General features: G+C 41.0%; 1 pseudogene; it reads left to right on the top strand.

Moving 5' to 3' along the window:
- Positions 1-3,046: 3,046 nt before the first annotated feature.
- Positions 3,047-4,032, top strand: LOC147380225 (glucose-6-phosphatase 3 pseudogene; annotated as a pseudogene).
- The last annotated feature ends 16,809 nt before the right edge of the window (positions 4,033-20,841 follow it).

The raw sequence follows: 20,841 nt of genomic DNA, 5'->3' as shown, positions 1-20,841 counted from the left end.
TGTTTGAAAAGAGCAAAAATTAGATTATTTAAATCCTGGTTCCCCCCCTCACCCCCAACACACACCCACACACACCATTCTATTGCTTACATAAACAGGAATATACCTTCACCATGAAGTATTTTATCATAATTTTTTTAAATCAACTAAACTAAGAAAATAATTCATTAAAAAATAAGATAACTTTTGAAAGTCCTAAAATGCCAGGCAGCTAAAGATTTTCAGGTCTTAGATAACATCCAACTCACTGAGGTTAGTCAAGTGCCTTGCAACTTCCTGACTGAGGCCAAACTGATGACATTTCATGTTGAGAAACTTCCGTTATAGGCATAAGTTCTGAGAAAATAACATGATGAAATTTTAGATACTCCATCACCCCACACATGCACTTCTATCCCCACCCACCCCGCCACCGCCAATAAAGAAAATTGTATAACTAATCAGCAGGCAGACTTCAAGCACTCCTTCATAAAGTGGGAAGTCATGCTAAAATTATGTAGAGGTTGAAAGCAAAATGAATAGGGACTAAATATAGGCAAAAGAACAGCAGTTTCTAAATTCGACCAGGTTTTGTGGCTATGGAAATAAGATAGAAGTAACCTTCACTTTATGCTACGTCCTGTCCTAACACTGAATTCATCTCCTCACACCCAGTGTTGACCTCAGCACATCAACTGGAGATCCTGGTTTGAGGACTGTGTGATTTTGGGCAGGTCACTTATCCTCTGAGCTTCGTTTTGTTCCCATTGCAAAATATACACAATTGTTGTACTAATATTCCATAGCATTTTGTCAATTAAATGAGACAATGTGTGCAAAACACTCAGCACAAGGCATGCAGTATGTGCATAAAAACTGATGCCTAAACAGCAAATCAAGGCAGTGCGCACGCTCCTACAACACTGGCATGGTCTTGTAGAGATCTGAAACCCTTCAAACACAAATGCCTGAGGGCTAAGACAGCTGTGTTCTCCAGCATCAAGGAGAGAGTCAGCTGATTCAACAGACCTTCATAGCCGAGGACCATTCTGTCATGACAGAATATTTCTTTGTTTACTCCTGTTAGTTAAGGAAGAGGTTTTATTGCATTTAGCTCTGATTCTTCACTCTTGTCACATGATAGGAATAATCTTTTAAGGGTAAATGACTAAATATAGAAATGAATGCCCATATTAAATCAATAAAAGATTTGGGATTATGGCTGCACATCGGGCCTTAGTGTATACAGTATAGGTCACAGCTGAGTGTGATATAGCCAACAGAAAAGTCCTTGTAGAAAGACATGCTGAAAGTAAGGCATATATTTTTAAATTTTTATGGTGCATGCATGTGTGCTAAGTTGCTTCAGTTGTGTCTGATTCTTTGTGACCCCATGGACTGTAGCCTGCCAGACTCCTCTGTCCATGGGATTTCTCCAGGCAATGATGCTGGAGTGGGTTGCCATACTCTCCTCCAGGGGATCTTCCGACCCAGGGATCGAATTCACATCTCTTACGTCTCCCGCATTGTTAGGCAGGCTCTTTACCACTAGCGCTACCTGGACACTTAGGTAAATGATCTACCCTGGGAAACAAAGTGCAGGGGGAGAGGCTACCAGGAAAATATTTTCATTACTTTACATTTCTTACTCCATCATGCAATGTGTCCACATGATGTTATAAATTAAGAAACCATGACAAAAGAACCTATAGAGAATAACATTAGAATGTTCAGAGATTTCCTTTGACTTCTGGAGTCCCTGGTGAGCCCTAGCGCAAAGCACTGTTTCTTCATATAGTGCTAGTTGCTCAGTCATGTCTGACTCTTCACAACTCCATGAACTATAGCCCACCATGCTCCTCTGTCCATGGAATTCTCCAGGCAAGAGTACTGGAGTGGGTTGCCATTTCCTTGTCCAGGGCATCTTCCCAACCCAGGGATCAAACCTGGGTCTCCTGCATTGCAGGAGGATTCCTCACTGTCTGAGCCACCAGGGAAGTCCCTGTTTCTTCATAGGGAGAGGTGAAATCCTGCTGCACAGGCCAACAGGATGGTTTTCTTCTCTGAGTTCATGGGCACTTGGCCAAATGATTGGTCAGGAATCATTCTATTTGCAGAGTAAAATGGGGTGACATCACTTCCGGCACAATTTGTCCATATAGATTATACTTGTTTGCAATTCATCAACTCCTTCTCTCCTTTACATCCGTATGTAATGTAAATGATCATTTTTCTCTGAAGCTTCATAATGATGCACAGCTCCAAAAAGTGATAGAATCAGCTAAAAGGGAGCAGATGGAAGTTTTTTCCCCAATATGCATATTCATAAAAAAAATAGAGAACTCAACAAAAGGAGATACAGAAGTACTTGTACCCAGGGGCTGCAGAGACTTGTATACAATAGTAAGTTGGTTTTCTGCCACTATTCATTCTTGAAACCTTTACTCATTCATTCCTGCAGAAATGACTGAAAATGCTCTGGGGGAAAAAAAAATCTGTCTTTCTGTATAACAACATATATATTTCCCTTTGGACTTTTATTGCACCTTAGAATTCATGATTCAGGAATAAATGGTTAAATATTTTACTAGAGAAATATAATTAGAAGCAAACTATGGAAAAGAGAGGGGCAAAGCAATCAAGCTTAGACTGGGAAGAAGTGTGACTATTCTGTGCTATATATAAGAACTCTCAAGACTTTAGGGACAACCCCTAAAAATTAAGAGGCTTCCAAATCTGTCAGCTTCCAAATCAATAGTGAATGAACTCAAGCATGAGAGTCTTGAGCTGGGGGGAGGAAGGCACGGACCAATTAACCAGTTGTGTGTGCAAACTTAGGGTCCCACTTCAGCACCTGCTGGGTATGCCTGGCTCCCCAAAATAGGAGTAGCCTCTAGCCTTCTCGCCAAGAGATCTCGAAATATCTTTGGAGGGTAAAAGCACTGGAGGATAAAGGTCTGGTCTGGAAGGAATCTTGCCCTGGATATTACATATCCATCTTCACAGTAGCAAACAAGGGATGCACCACCTCAGACCAAACCCTGGTCAGGCCAGCTCTTTGGTGGCCATGGAGTCCATGCCAGGCACAGGGATCATGATAGTTGAGGTGCTGCGAACCAGCTGCCCTGATTGGAGAACGTGTGTCTCTGGATCACCTTTCTGGGACACTCTAAGAGCCTCTTTCTGTTCTCCATCCCACGGCCTACTATTCCTCTCGCCAGGTGGGCATCATGGTGGTATGGATCAGCCTCTTCACCAAGTGGCTCAACCTCCTCTTCAAGTGGTTTCTTTCTGAGACAGGCCCTTTTGGTGGGTCGATGAGTCTGAGCTAGACTCCAGCCCAGATTCACCTGTTCCCCTCTTCTTATGAAACTGGTCCTGGCAGCCCTTCCCACACTGTTTCTGTGGGAACAGCCCTCTGGCCCATAACGATGGCTATCTCTTCCCAGGTGGCCACTTGGATCCACAGTCATTGGGTGAGGGTGATACCTAGCTTGGCTTATTGACCATCCTGCTGGCAATTGGCTTGTCCTAGGTCTTCCTCTTAGCATATTTCCCTCACCAGGGCTTGACTGGCCTAATAACTGGTGCTGTCTTGGGTTGATGCCCCCTGCGTGCCCATAGCATGGAAGCTAAGCTCCTACGGGTGCCCTCACTGGCTGCCAGCCATGTCTATTGACTCTCTTTACACTGGGCCTGGATCTTTCTTGGTCCATCAACCTAGTCTCTAAGTGGTGTAAACAGCCCAAGTGGGTACACTTTGACAGTCAGCCCATTGTCTCCCTGAACCTGGGAACTCTGAACTCTCCCTGAACCCTGAACTCTCCCTGCCATGCCCAGGTATGGCGGGTACACCTGGGACATGGCCAGAAGCTAGCTTGCCTTGCACTGGCCACAGGGCTGCTGGGTCCCTGGACTGGCTGGGTTACTCTCATCAGATCAGCCTTCTCTACATCCACAAGCACACTCCCTGGCCACAGCTGGTCATGGCCCTTATGTCCTGAGTGGTGCGCACCTTCAGCGCCCAAAGCGCCACCTATCTGCTCTTCCTGACTCTAGGCCCTCTTACTGCCACCTTCTCTCTCATGAAGCCAACACTCCATGACCTCCATTCTCCCAGAGGAAGCCCTGGCCACTTCCAGGCCCCACCAGACTCTGCTCCCATTGAATTTTTTACTTTTCCCACACCTTGTCTCAGTCCCCAAAAAGGGCCTTCTCTCTCCCAGGAAGGATGGTCTTCCTGCCTTCCCTCCCAAATATCCAAAGAGCAAAGGCAACGGCAAAACCAATAGGTTCCTGGAACACTGTGAGGGGCTCAGAGTAGCCCCATAAAGCCCTTCCATACTTCTGAAAAAAAAAAAAAGAAAAATAGAGAAGGCCAACAATGTAAAAAAGTGAAGACCTTGGAGTTCCTTTAGTGGTACAGACAACAGATATTTAGAAGCACACTGTCATACCAAACGGTATAGGAACGTTCAGAACAAAGTTCAGAACTGTCTGGATGGCAAGTAGCTATGTGTTTCCTTAAAATAGCTGATTACTCAGAGGCTAAGGTAGTTCATGCTTATGTACTGGGGAAGCAGCACTGCTACTAGAAATTTTGTTAAGATATGTAGTATCAGGTGATACTGTGAAAGAAACTAACCACACAAGGAATGCTTTAGGAAAAGAAACATAAGAAAAGCATTCAAAGAGAGGTTATGGTTTTGGTCACATAACTAAACAAGTGGTATTCATACTGTTTCTGACTCCCTGTATCACCCCCACTCTCCGTATGTGAAGCCCTGGTATCCACTCAGGGAAGCTAATCTGTGGGGACCACATTCTTAATTTGTCTTTTCAGGTTCCTGTTTGGTTCAATGAATGGAAAGTCCCATCAGGAAGACTGAAGGGAGAGAAAGGAGGGAGTCAGGGTGTTTTTTCTCTGCATGAGATCACCTTGTGCAGGCCGTCTCCCTTAATCAAAGGTCAATAAACCCTCAGAGGTGACTTTTTATAATGACTCCCTTTCCTTCAAATTCTGGTAGTTGCTCCTTTCTCTCATCTCCTAAGGCCTGTATTTAACAACAGCTGTTAGCTTTCACTACCTGCATGGCCACAAATGGTTCCCCTACTCTCCACTCTGCCCACGCGTTTGTAGTTAGTCCCTTTATAAAGAAGACTTTTTTGAATTGTCCTAATGCTACTGTGCCATCTGCTTCCTCTTGGGAGGTGGGCAAGTGCACTGACCCACTACCATCACTCTCAGTTCCAGTTACTTAGGTCATGTTCTTGAGTCCAGTGAGCCCTCCTCCGTGGCTCTACATTTCCATGGTCACAGGTCATTTCTATTTCACTACCCACCTCCATCCCTGCTGAAATCAAATCGTTTCAAGGTAAAGCACTTCCACTAACACTACCAAAACTCATGGCCTTTATTCTTTCAATTCCTCATTCATCTGTTTCAGGGGGCCCACCACTATATTTCTCCTTTTCCCAAGCAACTAAGAATCCTTGGTATTGGGGTGACTGGCAGTATATACAGGGAAGTTTTCATGGTGCTGTTCAGGCCAACCTAACTGCAAGGGACTCATATTCTATCCTTTTATAACAACGGAGTCCACAGTCCATTTTGTGAGGAAACATAGGGTCATTTCTATTAGGACAATATACCATCTACTCTGGTGGCTCAGATGGTAAAGCACCTGCCTGCAATGTGGGAGACCTGGGTTCGATCCCTGGGTCAGGGAGATCCCCTGGAGAAGGAAATGGCAACCCACTCCAGTACTCTTGCCTGGAAAATTCCATGGATGGAGGAACCTGGTAAGCTACAGTCTAAGGGATCACAAAGAGTCAGACATGACCGACAACTTCACCAAAAAAAAAAAACCTCTACCCCATTAATACCCATCCACCAACTAAGTAATAGAATAGAATGAAGCTAGTGCATATTTTTAGAGAAGGCAATGGCACCCCACTCCAGTACTCTTGCCTTGGAAATCGCATGGATGGAGGAGCCTGGTGGGCTACAGTCCATGAGGTCGCTAAGAGTCGGACACGACTGAGCGACTTCACTTTCATTTTTCACTTTCATGCATTGGAGAAGGAAATGGCAACCCACTCCAGTGTTCTTGCCTGGAGAATCCCAGGGACGGGGGAGCCTGGTGGGCTTCTGTCTATGGGGTCGCACAGAGTCGGACACGACTGACATGACTTGGCAGCAGCAGCAGTGCATATTTTAGTTGCTTGCTACTTAATCAGAAGTACATGACATTAATATCATTTTGTTTTTTTTTTTTAATAACTGTGACAACATATAGCTACTGAAACTTTACTAGCAACTTTTCATTTCTAAAATTCTGTATGTTATATTTCATCTACAGTATCATTCACCAATGTGGGTCTCTCATACACAAAGCCTTAGGCTGCAATCTCCGAAGAGAGTTATAGTAAAATATAGATGCCTAGATAATTTGCATGATTAATGAAAATATGTTTTAGAATATTAAACATTTAAGATGTTAGCATTTAGTAGGCTTTCAGACAGAAGTTAAAAGACTATTAGAATGACTGATGAATTGCTACAGTACATTAGCCCTCAGAACAGGGAATGTGCTAGAGGACATTTATGTAACTTCTTAGCATTTTTTTTTCTCCCTTTTCCCCCTTTCCAACTAAGCTGTCCTTTTGTGACCTTGGTCCAATTGCAAATGTCCAAGCATAGAATCTGGCAAAGTTCTGAAGACTTGAAAATTAGGTGGAAAGCTATCAACAGAAAGAAGGGAGTTGTATGAGCCAGGGCTTCATACATAATATCTGACACATAGTAGGAGATGAATAAAATGTGGTGAAGGAATACAACCTCCTTTTTCCTGGTGCTGAGGGTCCTACCTCAACACAGAGGGAAAATGAAATAGAAAATTCCTCCCTGGTTAGTGACAAGGTCACTGACAGTTTAGCTGTTCATAACTAGGGAATGTAGACACACTTATTCTCTCCAGTTGTTAGGAACTGTGTTTCAAAATGAAACTCCACATCCTGATGTCTTTCTGGAGCCTTTTATCTTTGATTGCTGCAGAGCTTATCAGCACCTATTTGGTCATTTATTTCCTCCTCTTGTTGTACTTAGAGATGAAATATACCAGAAAGGACTGTCAAGGAAGTGTTTATATCCCTTCTGGGTAAAAAGTAAAATACCATTGAAAAGGTAGGACCACAAGAAATACCAGAATAAATTCTAAAGGTAGGAGCAATAAACTGCTTAATGGCCTTGCTGTGGGGGAGACAATTAACATTACTTTAATTTATGTGAGGTATTATCATGAAGTTATGAGCTCCCTCTCTGAGCTCTACTTGCCAAAGCCTACTTCTTTAGGCAGCATTTTTCCTTAAAGTGTTATTTAGTTTATAATTCTCTATACAGCATCCTCATTCCTGTGTCAGTGAGCATAGAGAAAAGTACACCATTTTACATCAGCCAGCATTGCACTACATAGTCATTAATACAAGAGTAAACAGAGAAAATGTAGCAGGCTGAATAACTGCCCCCAAAGACAGAAGATCCTAATCCATAGAAACTCATAAGTGTTGCCTTATTTGGGGAAAAGTGAAAAAATGAAGTCGCTCAGTCGTGTCCAACCCTTTGCGACCCCATGGATTGTAGCCCATTGCATTTTCCAGGCAAGAGTACTGGAGTGGGTTGCCATTTCCTTCTCCAGGGGATCTTCCTGACTCAGGGATCAAACCCAGGTCTCTTGCAGGCAGAGGCTTTACCTCTGAGCCACCAGGGAATCCCTATTTAGGGAAAGGGTCTTTGCAAATGTGATTAAGTTAAGGATCTCGAGACAGGGAGATTATCCTGGATGATCTGAGCGAGCCCTAAATGCAATCACAAGTGCCCTTGTAAAAGAGAGGAAGGAGATATGACACACAAAGAGAAGGCAATGTGAAGACACAGAACGGATTTGAGGATGCTGGCTTTGATGGCTGGATGTGTCCACAAGCCAAGGAATGTCAGAAGCTGTCAGAAGCTGGAAGAGGCAAGGAAAGGATTTTCCTTTAGACCCTCCAAATGAAGTGTGACCCTGCAGATATGCCTTGATTTTGGTTCAGTGATATTGTCCTGGGCTTTTGCCCTTGAGAACTAGGAGAAAAGAAATTTCTGTTGTTTTAAGTTATGGATTTTGTGTTATAGTCACAGTAAACTAATACAGTAAATAAACCAGGTTTAGTCTTAAACAAAAGGATACTGACACTATCCATGGTCATTACTAGTAGACCATGGGAAAAACTATATTATTAGCAGCAAGTTTAATACCAAAGTATACCAACATATAAATCCTTTGAAAACTATATATACATATATATATTATTCTTTACTTACACATGTGTTGTGTGAATGTATTCAAGCAAACCATTTCTTTTAAATAGGACAAAAATCTCCTTCAATAAAATAATTAACTTCTGAATACGACATTCATGCTCAGTCACTAAGTCATGTCCAACTCTTTGCAAGGTCATGGACTGTAACCTGCCAGGGTGCTCTGTTCACCGGATTGTCCAGGCAAGAATACTAGAATGGGTTGCCATTTCCTCCTCTGGGGATCCTCCTGATTAAGGGATTAAACACAAGTCTCCTGCATCTCCTGCATTCGCAGGCAGATTCTTTACCACTGAGACACCTGGAAAGCCCCTGAATATGACAGTTAACTATTTGCTATTTTTACCCTTAAGATGATTTAGGATCTCACTTTTTAAGAATATGCTTTCTTTCATCCCAATGTGGAACATAACTGCTATGGACTTAAGAGCATAATGTAAGATTAAATGTTCTCACAAATCAAAAATATCCTGATTTTGGTTTTATTAAGAACAGAAGTTTCCTTTAAGCCTTGGAAATATTTATTTTGCTGAAAGAAAAATGACATTTTTTATAATGATTTATTTCTTGCTGCTACTGCTAAGTCACTTCAGTCGTGTCTGACTCTGTTCGACCCCATAGACGGCAGCCCACCAGGCTCCCCCGCCACTGGGATTCTCCAGGCAAGAACACTGGAGTGGGTTGCCATTTCCTTCTCCAATGCATGAAAGTGAAAAGTGAAAGTGAAGTCGCTCAGTCGTGTCCAACCCTGAGCGACCCCATGGACTGCAGCCTTCCGGGCTCCTCCATTCATGGGATTTTCCAGGCAAGAGTACTGGAGTGGGTGCCATTGCCTTCTCTGGATTTATTTCTTAGTTTATTCATTAAATATTTACTAAACATGTTCTAGATTCTGGAAACTCTAGTAGAGTTCTGGAAACTCTACTCAGCTCTGGGAATAAATAGCAAGATGAATGGCAACAGCTTCTATTCTGAAAGAGTTAAGAGTTCAGTGTTCTCTTTTGGCAAATGTGTAAATAAATAAATACCTATGAAAAGTGATATGCTAGAATAGCAATATAGGTAAGTGGTGTGGAAGTAGGGTTTAAAAATAAGTAATTCATTTCAGAATCAAATGGCTCGATATGCTTGAGAACAGTTAAATGGTGTCTAGGTAGATGCAGTAGAAAAATATTTAACACATTACATTGGAAAAGTTTCTTATTCCTTATTTTGATGCCAAATACTTGGGTCATTTGTAGTCAAAATCATATTCAGTGTTGTAGTAGATAAGATTCAATATTTTTACTTTCTGGAAAACAGAATTAGCAAACTATAGTAATTTTCTCATAGTTTCAAAAACAACTTCTTGTCCAATAAAGGTTGCTTAATTAAAACTTACCCAACTGAAACGCCCATTTATCTGAAACAAATGTTTGTGCTATAGACATCAACCAACTCTTCACATGAGTAGCTAACAATAAACAATGGAATGATGCTCAATGAATATCAATTAAAACAAATTGCTCCCAATAAACTTTGTCCTAAGAGAAAATACATCCTGCCTATGCACGTTTTCACATGTGCTAGTGTATGTGTGCATGCATACACACACACACACACACACACACACACATACACAAAGCTTTGCCATTGTAACTTGTCTTCTTTAAAAGGTCGATTAGCATTAACTTCATCATAAAGATTGTATCTTCATTTTATCATTGAACCTAGTTCTAATCTCTGATTAGACATGAATTTCAAGTAGGACTAGCTACATAATGGGAGATGGCCAGAGTGCTTAGAATATTGGCCCAGTGCAAAACGAAAATGCAAGGCCCCTTGTTCGAAATTACTAAGAAGTTTAAGACAGCAATGTAGTACAGTAGTACAATCACTCAGTTGTGTCCGATTCTTTGCGACCCCATGGACAGTAGTCTACCAAGCTCCACCGTCCATGGGACTTTCCAGGCAAGAATACTGGAGTGGGCTGCCATTTCCTTCTCCAGCAGAACTTCCCAACCCAGGGATCGAACCAGGTCTCCCGCATTGCAGACAGACACTTTACCATCTGAGTCACCAGGGAAGCAATAGGAGAGGATTAATCTGAATGTGGGGCCTTTGTGAAAACAGAGTTCTATGCAACAATACAGGTTACATGCCCATAAAGCCAGCCCTGGTTTCAGGTATTCCTTGTCAATAGTCTCTGTTTGCATTCTCCCAAGGACCATACTACAGATGATGAAAATGAAAATAACCTGCCTAAAAGTCACATTATGATCAAATAGTCTTTGCACCAGCCTATATTAACTATGAAGGCATTGTTGGGCATCCATTAAAATTCTATTATGATCAAAGTTTTCCATGCTTACTTGATTTTGCTTTTATCTGTTCTATCCAGCCTTACTCATATAATCCATAAGGCAGAGAAAAGGCCATGTGTTCACCAAACTGTGCCTATTAGGCTCTTAGGCATATCATGAGCCTTCTTGCATTCAATTCAGTCCATGTGACCAGTTCTGAGTAAAATTAGGGCTTGCACCATTAGATCTTCTTTGGGCTTCATCTTCTCCCCTCATTAGGTTTTCCACACTCTTTCTGTGCTTCCCTACCCCTTTAGCTATATGCTGCTGCTGCTGCTGCTAAGTCGCTTCAGTCGTGTCCGACTCTGTGTGACCCCATAGACGGCAGCCCACCAGGCTCCCCTGCCCCTGGAATTCTCCAGGCAAGAACACTGGAGTGGGTTGCCATTTCCTTCTCCAATGCATGAAAGTGAAAAGTGAAAGTGAAGTAACTCAGTCGTGTCTGACTCTTAGTGACCCCATGGACCGCAGCCTACCAGGCTCCTCCGTCCATGGGATTTTCCAGGCAAGAGTACTGGAGTGGGGTGCCATTGCCTTCTCCGCTTTAGCTATATACCTGAAAGCAATTAACTCTGAATTGTGGAGACCATAGGAAAAGTCTGAACCACTGAGATATACTTGGAGAGAGCCATTGAGGAATGCTGCTTTGGTCTGTGTTCAGTTCAGTTCAGTCGCTCAGTCGTGTCCGACTCTTTGTGAACCCATGAATCGCAGCACACCAGGCCTTCCATCACCAACTCCCGGAGTTCACTCAAATTCATGTCCATTGAGTCAGTGATGGCATCCAGCCATCTCATCCTCTGTCATCCCCTTCTCCTCTTGCCCCCAATCCCTCCCAGCATCAGAGTCTTTTCCAATGAGTGAACTCTTCGCATGAGGTGGCCAAGGTACTGCAGTTTCAGCTTCAGCATCATTCCTTCCAAAGAACACCCAGGGCTGATCTCCTTCAGAATGGACTGGTTGGATCTCCTTGCAGTCCAAGGGACTCTCCAAGAGTCTTCTCCAACACCACAGTCCAAAAGCATCAATTTTTCAGTGCTCAGGTTTCCTCACAGTCCAACTCTCACATCCATATATGACCACTGGAAAAACCATAGCCTTGACTAGACGGACCTTTGTTGGCAAAGTAATGTCTCTGCTTTTCAATATGCTGTCTAGGGTAGTCATAACTTTCCTTCCAAGGAGTAAGTGTCTTTTGATTTCATGGCTGCAGTCACCATCTGCAGTGACTACAGTGCCCAAAAATATAAAGTCTGACACTGTTTCCACTGTTTCCCCATCTATTTCCCATGAAGTGATGGGACCAGATGCCATGATCTTAGTATTCTGAATGTTGAGCTTTAAGCCAACTTTTTCACTCTACTCTTTCACTTTCATCAAAAGATGAGCTCAATAAAGGACAGAAATGGTATGGACCTAACAGAAGCAGAAGATATTAAGAAGAGGTGGCAAGAATACACAGAAGAACTGTACAAAAAAGATCTTCACGACCAAGATAATCATGATGGTGTGATCACTCACCTAGAGCCAGACATCCTGGAATGTGAAGTCAAGTGGGCCTTAGAAAGCATCACTATGAACAAAGCTAGTGGAGGTGATGGAATTCCAGTTGAGCTATTCCAAATCCTGAAAGATGATGCTGTGAAAGTGCTGCACTCAATATGCCAGCAAATTTGGAAAACTCAGCAGTGGCCACAGGACTGAAATAGGTCAGTTTTCATTTCAATCCCAAAGAAAGACAATGCCAAAGAATGCTCAAACTACTGCACAATTGCACTCATCTCACATGCTAGTAAAGTAATGCTCAAAATTCTCTAAGCCAGGCTTCAGCAATACATGAACCGTGAACTTCCAGATGTTCAAACTGGATTTAGAAAAGGCAGAGAAACCAGAGATCAAATTGCCAACATCTGCTGGATCATGGAAAAAGCAAGAGAGTTCCAGAAAAATATCTCTTTCTGCTTTATTGACTACCCCAAAGCCTTTGACTGTGTGGATCACAATAAACTGTGGAAAATTCTGAAAGAGATGGGAATACCAGACCACCTGACCTGCCTCTTGAGAAACCTCTATGCAGGTCAGGAAACAACAGTTAGAACTGGACATGGTCTGTGTTAGAGTGCCACATAAAATACTATCTTAAGCCACTTATGTTCCCCTGGAGATACCCAGGTGGCACAGTCGTAAAGAATTCATCTGCTAGCTAACAAAGGAAACACAAGAGGTGTGAGTTCAATCCCAGAGTCAGAAAGATCCCCCGGAGTAGGAAATGGCAACCCATTCCAGTACTCTTGTCTGGGAAATTTCATGGACAGAGGAACCTGGTAGACTATAGTCCCTGGGGTCACAGAGTTGGACATGACTGACTACACATGCATGCATGCATTCCCTTAATATTCTATGTTTGAGAGTATAATATTCTGAGGCAGGGAGCATAGTACCCAGAGCTGTATCAAGTCCTTTAAGAAATTCTGATACAACTTTTGAAAACCATTGCTAATGTCATCTTTTCGGTGGGTTGTAAGTCAGTGTGTTATTCGTATTATCTTTTGAGGTTGTTTGCCTGCCTGCCCTGTGCCGTTGTGTCTGACTCTTTGCGACTTCATGAATTGTAGTCCACCAGGCTCCTCTGTCCATGGAATTTTCCAGGCAAGAATACTGGAGTGGGTTGTGAAGTCGCTTAGATTCTCATAATAGCATACATTTATAATTTTCAAAGGACTTTTTAGGTGGCACTAGTGGTAAAGAACTCACTTGCCAATGCAGGAGATGCAAAAGACTCGGGTTAGATCCCTGGGTCAGGAAGATCCCCTGGAGGAGAGCATGGCAACCCACTCCAGTATTCTCGCCTGGAGAATCCTATGGACAGAGGAGCCTGGTGGGCTACAGTCCCTACAGCTGCAAAGAATCAGACACTAGTGAAGCAACTTAGCACATGTAATTTTCAAAGCATCTTTCCTACATATTTTTAGAGGATTCTAAAAAAAAAAATGAATTATCAGGGATAGAATGACCAATAACAACAATGACCCTTTGCCAAACATCCCCGCAAACCTCATAAATCATCACTGTCTGCTGGTAGACTTACAGACCTCAGAAATTCAAATTACTCTGAAATAGACACCGTGGAATCAGGCTGAGGCAAGAATCTGGGAATACTGTTCTCAGGAAACTCAGAGCCTGGTATTATTGTTAGGGACAAGCGGAGATAGCCAAGGTGCTTAGAATAATAGCAAGTGTTCTTTTCCCTTTGGCTGCAGAATGTCAGTATTTATGGGAAAAAGTCGATCAAGTACTTACTGGATCTGCTTAATCAAGCATAATTGTCACCATGTGACTGGCAGTTATTGGAAGCTCCTGTATGATATGGCGCCAGAACTAGTATGCAAAGACCTACCTATACTGTAGATAAGAGGAAAAATTACTTTTCCTCAGCACAGGAAATCAACGTGAAGCAATTAAGAACACAGGTTTCTGAAATATGAGAGATTTAGCATCAGACTTAGTTTCAGGACTTATTTGCTTCAATTCTTAGGCATCTAACCTTTAATTTATTCCAATGTACAAAACAAAACCCAAAAAGATGTTAATGCTTTGCAGAGGCAGAGTTGTAGCTTAAACAAGTAAAGACACCTGGCATGATTTCTACAACATTTTACTTCTGTCAGTTTCACTATTTGTGTCAGTGATATTGTTTTTAATAAGAGTAATACTTTAAGAATTAAGAATGTAGAAGTACTCTTGCTGGGCACTGTCAAGTTTATACCATAAAGAATACCCTTAAACATCCTTCCTGACCACTCTAAAACTTAGAAATTATTTTTCCAGACACAGTGCCAAGCATTCATAATTACCTATTTCCCCTAGCAGCTAGACTTATATTCCAAATAAAACTTCAGTTGTCCAAACACTCAAAAGTTGTAGGAAATAACTCATTAAATATTTATGAAATATTGAACTATCATATCCATACGAAAGGAGTTTAATGAGAGAAATTATGTCCTTACCCTAAATCTTAAAAAGGACTCTGTGGATCCCAATTTATATAGTTTTTCACAGTGTTTTTTTAATACAGCCTTTATAAATGTTGTATTTACTATACTTTCAGAGCTCTAGGACAGGTTCCCCTGAACAAGGCCCCCGAATTCTTCAAAATCTAGGCTAATTACATAAATTTACGGATTATAAGTACATTTCTGCCCCCGTGAGTCAGGCAACACATAAATGTTTATTAATAAAATATACTATCTTTTTTCAATAATTAAAAAGCCAACATATTTTAATGTGTACTGAAATGTTGATAAAGAACAAATTCAGTTATCCAATAAATTTATTTTAGATGAACTAAAGGCAATTTAAATCTTGAACATCCTACATCTGCATAAGATCACAGACTAAACTGTATGACAGTAACTAAAAGACCTAAATATTTTTAGAGTAGTTAAATTATTATAAAAGGAAAACAGCTATTTCTGCATTAAGATTATTTCATAAATTGCTGTTGTTTGATCAAAAACCAACTCTCTGCAACCCCATGGACAGTAACACACCAGACTTCCCTGTCTGTCATTACCTCCTAGAGTTTGCTCAAACTCATGCCATTGAGTCAGTGATGCCATCCAATCATCTCATGCTCTGTCACCCTCTTTTCCTTTTGTCCTCAGTCTTTCCCAGCATCAGGGTCTTTGCCAGTGAGTCAGCTCTTTGTATCAGGTGGCCAAAGTACTGGAGTTTAAGCTTCAGTATCAGTCTGTCCAGTGAATATTCAGGGTTGATTTCCATTGGGATTGACTGGTTTGATCTCCTTGCAGTCCAAGGGACTCTCAAAAGTCTTCTCCAGCACCACAGTTTAAAAGCATCAGTTTTTCAGCTCTCAGCCTTTTTTTATGGTCCAACTCTCACATCTATACATGACTACTAGAGAAACCATAGCTTTGACTGCACAGATCTTTGTGGGCAAACTGATGTCTCTGCTTTTTAATATGCTATCTAGGTTTGTCATAGGTTTTCTTCCAAGGAGCAAGTGTCTTTTAATTTCATGGCTACAGGCACCATCTGCAGTGATTTTGGAGACCAAGATAATAAAATTTGTCACTGTTTCCACTTTGTCCCCATCTATTTGCCATAAAGTGATGGGACCGGATGCCATGATCTTAGTTTTTTGAATGTTGAGTTTTAAGCCAGCTTTTTCACTTCTCTTTCACCTTCATCACTAGGTTCTTTAGTTCCTCTTCACTTTCTACCCTTAAAGACATATCCTCTGCATATCTGAGGTTGTTGATATTTCTCTCAGTATTCTTGATCCCATCTTATGAGTCATCCAGACTGGCATTTTGTGTGATGTACTCTGCATGTAAGTTACATAAGCAGGGTAGCAATATACAGCCTTGATGTACTCCTTTCCCAATTTGGAACCACTGTGTTTGTACCATGTCCGGTTCTAACTGTTGCTTCTTGTCCTGCATATAAGTTTCTCAGGAGACAGGTATGGTGGTCTGGTATTCCCATTATTTTAAGACTTTTCCACAGTTTCTTGTGATCCATACAGTCAAAGGCTTTTGCACAGACAAGGAAGCAGAAGTAGATTTTATTTTGGAATTCCCTTGCTTTTTCTATGATGTAGCAGTTGTTGGCAATTTGATCTATGGTTCCTATTCCTTTTCCTTTTTCTTGAATTGGGAGTTCAATAAATAAACTTACACTTGCAATGGGAAATGTGTCTATAGACCTACCTGTAAGATTCCAGAAAATATTAACTGATTACTTTCCGGATAAGTAAAACTCTGTTAAACTCTTGGAATACAGAATTGTAAGATACGTGGTCTTTGCTTTCAATAAATCTGTAATCTGGCTGGGGAGGTAGGACAAATACCAAAGACTAAAATAGCATAACAGCCCTGTAACAAAAGGCCAAACCTACAGGACAGAGTGGTAGCTGTAGAGTTCAGAGAGGAAGGTATCCCTAAGACTATAAGATTTGGACACTTACCTTCTAAACTGAGATATTCTGGTTCTCAATTTATAGTTTCAGAGGAAAGGGGGAAACCACACATAAATATGCTAGGTAGCTGTATAGTCCCCACTTTCAGTGCATTAAAACTTTAAATTGAATACATAAATTCAGAATATATCAAATTGTAATAAATATAATCATATACTAGCTAAGCTATTTTTGAAGTAACAACTACTTAGCTGTATACAATATGATTCATGGGAGGTACTATCAATTAGAAATCAAATAACCACTAATTACACCAGAATGAGTTTCAGTTTACAACAGAAGATCAATGATTCATTTCTATACACCCTTTTTGTTGAGTTTTGTGGAAAACTGCTTACTTTTTAGTAATTAGGAAATTTTTAGCCTATACAATTTTTTCATAAGGTTTTAAAAATTATATTGTATAACTTACTCAGTGATTAGTTACAGGGCCCTGTTAGATGGTAGGTGAAAGGGATATTTAGAGGCCAAAAATATATTCTAGACCTTTAGGGACTTATCATTTAACTGGGAAGTCAGGACTTATATGCAATATAATAATACAAAGATACAACGTGGCCAAAGAATTCTGTTGAACTAGGTGTCTCAATGTTTATAATATTCCCAAACCAAAAAGGAATCGATTCCATTCTTCACTGACTCTGTGAACATCGGAATGATGCTGATATACCCTTCTCTGATTTCAAATTCCCCAAATTTCTATTATCTGCAATAATATAAGACAGGGGTGAAATCCTGGGAGAAGAGAATTTATAAACATTAGTAACTTGAGTATCATAAATAACTGTTTTCCAAAAATTGCATACAAAGTACTTTAATGCTGATGGTCAAGAAGAGGGAGTCCTGTTTTCATGGAATCATAGATATCAGAGACAGAGAGGTCCTGGAGAGGATCTATGCCAATGTAACCACATTGTAGAAAAGATCTGAGGCCTAGAAGGGTGAAGAGATATATCCATGGTCACACCTGTTCACAAATAAGAATAATTCAGATTTGCACTGTGATATTCTGGAATTAAGTCCACTCTCCTTCCTTCATACTATTCTGCTTCACCCTAGGTGAAACACAGGTCACTGGACAAAGTTAGATATTTAACATAATACTGCTATTTGAAGTTATGGCCCATCAGTACCAAGCAACTTCTCTAGTACTTGCAAACCCTCTGAAATGCATGTTTCCTAAATAAGATATGGTCCCTAAGTAGAAAGAAAATAGAATCACTAGCCCAGATATCATTGATCTTAGTAACAGAAAAATTAAATATATATATATATATACATATATATATCAGCAATATAATGTTTGTCTTTTAGAATCCTTGTGAGTGTGCTATGTCAGAATAAAAGGGTTTATGAGCTACAGGAGGCTTTAAAATTTTTCCCACCACTTCATGGAAAATACTAGATCTATGCTAGCCAATTTAAAGCAATAGCATACTTCCTATACGGTGTTTTGAACACCATCAGAGCCTGTGAAACAACATTTTGATTAGCAAAGTGAAGATGAATCACAATTACTGGCAAAGAGTTGTGTTACAGTTTTACTCAAACCAAGAACAATTGGTTGAAAAGAGGTGAGGCATCAAGAAGAAAAATTCATTCTACACACTGCATTCTGATTAAGCTCCTGTATCCCTGCATTTTAGACCCATGCTTTCCCCAGGATTCATCATGACCCAATGATAATTACAAAGGTATGGTAATTGAAGGCCCTAAATCAAACCTGCAGAGTAGATCTGCTGTCACTGCAAGAATCATTTCATTGCAAGCTGGCAGGGAGGATGTGCTAGCCTTTCAACTGGCAGAGCAGGCCTCTTGGCTGGCACAGCAACTAGCTCTGCCTTAAATCTTCCTGAGCTACGCCCTGTTAGAGTAATTTGGCTAATTGAAAATGTCTGTCTTTGGAGAAATCTTTCATAACATTACTGTCATTTGCAGGTTGCAAAGGAAGCTCTCTAGAGCTGCAGTGCTGCCTGGCTACCTACAAAGTCCCCAGTGATCAAGGTCTCATCCAACGAGTCCACTTAAGACAACAGGCCATCCAATGACCTGCCAGTCATCCTCTCGTGCCAAAAGGCAAAAGTGAGCAGTGTCTTGAGTGGATATGTAGCCTCTAAAAGCAGACAGTGTTGATGAAGGATTCCCAGGTTCCTCTAGACAGTTCCAGTTATCTCAAGCACTGTGGAACTGGAATATCCCCAAAGGAAAATTTGCCAATCATTTTCAATGGGCTTTCCTGGTGGCTCAGATGGTAAAGAATCCTCCTGCAATGCAGGAGACCCAGGTTTGATTCCTGGGTCAGGAAGATCGAAGGGAATGGCTACTCATTCCAGTATTCTTGCCTAGAAAATCCCATGGACAGAGGAGCCTGGTGGGCTACAGTCCATGGGGTCACAAAGAGTCAGACATGACTGAGCAACTAACACATTCAATTTTAACTCTAAAAATAAAGTTATGGCACAGGTCACTTGGGAGTAATAAGCAGGGGGAGTTTAAAATCAAAGCACAAAATTCTTTCACAATTCTTTCACAATTTTGGCAGAGACCACAGATGAGACACCATGTGTTCAAAGTTGTATGGGAAACAACTTTTAATAAAGTCACAATAAACATGATTTTGTTTTTAAGTATTCTTATTTCCTCATCATTTCATCTTTAAAAAACAGAACCAGTTTTCCTTAACTTTCAAAGCATTAATCTATTAGAAAATGTGCAAGGTTTCGATTCTTACCTTGAAATGAGAGGTTAAATTTCATACTGACTATGTCTATCTAAATAAATTATACCAAAATATATCAGTGGATTTGACAAAACAAGCTGAGAGAATTGGTGGGACAAAGAAATCAGTCTCTGAGGAGAAAAATCATTTTTGTTGTGTTATTCCTTTCCAGCCCAGCTCAGCCTTAATTGGCTTCCAGTTCCCCCCTTTTCCTGTGTCTCTTAGTCCCTTATCTAATCCTGGTCTCATTATGTTCTGTTGGTCTCACCAATCTTCCTGCATCCAATGGCTTGCTCTCATTTCCCCTGTTCACCTCTTCCCCGAACACCACCTGGTTTATTTCCAGATTGCCTTTCTCCTTGCAGCTTATTGTTTCAAAGTCTCCTTAGCCACCAAAACCCAGAAATTACAAACCCTTACAAATATTTTAGGCAGAACAATCAATCTAAGAGCCCCCAAAACACAGACCTAATCTTTGGGATCTGATGTCATGATAGATGTGCCTCTCCTCTAAGCTCATTGCTAAGGGATCTTACAACATGCCTTGCTAAGTGTTCTCTTATATGTTCTGGGATGAGTTCATCTGTTTAAAAGTATTCCCCAGCTCAGAAGAGCTACCTTCCAAAGTTTATTTGTAAATCAGTCCTTTGGAATTCTAGATGTCTTTTCTAACGCAAGCTATCTTACAAAGACCCTTTGGAATTTTAGATGTCTTTTCTAATGTAAACTATCTTACACAGATTGGTTTAAGTTCCAGATCAATCCAAGCCCACAAAGTGTATGAAAAATAATACTAAATGAAAAGATATTGGAGGCCTATTTGGTTACAGAAAGGTTCATATAGTAAAAGCCATGATTTTTGTCATGTATGGATGTAATAGTTGGATCATAAAGAAGGCTCATCACCAAAGAATTGATGCTTTCGAACTGTGGTGCTGGAGAAGACTCTTGAGAGTGTCTTGGACAGGAAGGAGATCAAACCAGTCAATCCTAATGGAAATCAACCCTGAATATTCATTGGAAGGACTGATGCTGAAGCTGTAATTCCAATACTTCAGCCACATGATGCAAAGAGCTGACTCACTGGAAAAGACCCTGATGCTGGGAAAGATTGAGGGCAGGAGGAGAAGGGGATGACACAGGATGAGATGGTTGGATGGCATCATCAACTCAATGGACATGAGTTTGAGCAAACTCCAGGAGATAGTGAAGGACAAGGAAGTCTGGTGTGCTGCAGTCCATGGGGTTGCAAAGAGTCAGACACAACTTAGGGACTGAACAACAACTATTTGGTTAGAGCTGGAAGGGAGTATGGAGATTATCTAATCCAACTATTCTACTTTATGGATAAGAAAACCAAAGCTAACATTTCCATTCCCAAATAGCATCCAAGAGGCAGAACTGGGATTCTTCATTACTTCCTGGCTTTATCTCAGTTATT

This window comes from Bos grunniens, chromosome 1 (genome assembly GCF_055505025.1).
Source record: "Bos grunniens cultivar Pamir isolate PY7600 chromosome 1, Bosgru_T2T1.0, whole genome shotgun sequence".
Classification (NCBI taxonomy): domain Eukaryota; kingdom Metazoa; phylum Chordata; class Mammalia; order Artiodactyla; family Bovidae; genus Bos; species Bos grunniens.
This window is presented reverse-complemented; position numbering and strand designations above follow the sequence as displayed.